We start from the raw sequence: 1988 nt of genomic DNA on the forward strand, positions 1-1988 counted from the left end.
ATGTCAGAGCCCATTATTGTCAATTCATCGGTGGAACCACAATTCACCTTTTAAGGGTTTTCCTCTTTTTGCTCGCCCTTCATTCTGCCAAGTATGATGTTCTTGTCCAGGGACTGTTCTCTCCTGATAACATGTCCAAAATACATGGGATGAAGTCTCACCATCCTTGCTGTTAAGGAGCATTCTGGCTATACTTCTTACAACTCAGATGTATTTGTTCTTCTGACAGTCTATAGTACTTTGAATATTCTTTCAAAGCCATAATTCATATAACTAATTATTCCTCAGTCTTCCCAATTCAGGGTCTAACTTTCACATGCATATGAATCAGGCTTGGGTCAGGCACACCTTAGTCCTCAAAGTAACACACTTGCTCTGCCACCAGTTAAAGGGGTCTTGCGCCACAGATCTACCCAATGCAATGCTTCAGTGGGTACGTCTTGGCTGCTGCTTCCATGAGCAGCGATTGTGGATCCCAGCAAGACAAAATCCATGACAACTTCAATCTTTTTTCCACTTATCATGAAGTTGCTGTGGTCCAGTTGTGAGGATTTTGATTTTCTGCACACTGTATTGTAATCTATATTGAAGGCTGCAATCCTTGAAGCACCAGTAAGTGCTTCAAGTTCTCCTCACTTCCAGCAAGCAAGGTTGTGTCATATGAATATTGTAGTTTGTTAATAAACCTTCCTCCAACCCCCTTGACACCCCATTCTTCTTCATATAAGACAACTTATCTGACTTGCTCAGTATACAGATAGAATAAGTATAGTGACCTGTCTCACACCTTTCCCGGTTTTAAGCCACAAAGCCTTTCCTTATTCTGTTCCCGCAATTGCTTCTTGATCCACATGAGCACAATGATGTGTTCTGGATTCCCATTCTTCTCAAGGCTATCCATAGTTTGCTATGGTCCACACAATCAAATGCTTTTCATAGTCAACAAAACACAAGTAAACATTTTTTCTGATATTCACTGCTTTCATCCAAGATCCATCTGTGAGCAGTGATCTCCCTTGTTCCACATCCTCTTTTGAATCCAGCCTTAAGCTCTGGCTGCTCCCCGTCAATGTTCTCCTTCAACTGTTGCTAAATGATCTTCAGCAAGATTTTATTTGCATGTGATATGAAGGATATTTTTCTATAATCTGTGCATTCGCTTAGGTCATCCTTCTTTGAAAGGGGTACAAACACAGATTTCTTCCAGTCAGTTGGCCAACCAGCTTTCCTCGAAGTTTCCTTACACAGACAAGCGAGTGCTTCCAGTGCTTCATCAGCTTGTTGAAACACTTCCAATTGTTATTTCATTAGTTCTTTGAGACTTAGTTTTGGCTAATTCCTTGGAGTATCTTGAACTTCTTCCTTCAGGACCATTGCTTTTTGATAATATGTTACCTCTTGAAATGTCTTTTTCCCATTTTCTTTTGCTATTCCTGCATCTTTCAATGTTTTTCCCATAGAAACTTTCAATATTACAACTCAAGGCTTGCATTATGGAAGGGATGAGATCCCTAGAAATATGTGTTATTGTTGTTTTTCTTTTTCTAATAGCCCATACAGGCCCAAGAAGTTCTTAGAACCAAAAGGCAAAGAGGAGCCAGGATGTGAATGAGACCTGTAGTGTTTCCTCTAATTTAACAGGCAAGAACTTGTGTGGGCTCTGTGGCCTGTTGGCCGGCCCAGTTCTATATGTGAATGTGGAAAGGAGCTATTTTTGTTCTTTGCTTTTTCTCCTAAGGCTCGATGCTAACCCTGACTCTAACTCTGAAATGCAGCATATATTGCTTTTCACATTTGCAGAACTGTGCCCTAATATTCCCCCTCCTACTAGCCAGGAACTAAAGGTAATTTTTTCTTATTTAATCGTTTTATTGGGGCTCATACAATTCATCACAATACATAGATCAGTTGTGTAAAGCACATCTATACATTTGTTGCCCTCATCCTTCCCAAAATTCGCTTGCCTCTTGGGTTCCCGGAATCAGCTC

Source organism: Echinops telfairi, unplaced genomic scaffold (genome assembly GCF_000313985.2).
Source record: "Echinops telfairi isolate 266 unplaced genomic scaffold, ASM31398v2 ScPeMD7_5927;HRSCAF=6808, whole genome shotgun sequence".
Taxonomy (NCBI): Eukaryota; Metazoa; Chordata; class Mammalia; order Afrosoricida; family Tenrecidae; genus Echinops; species Echinops telfairi.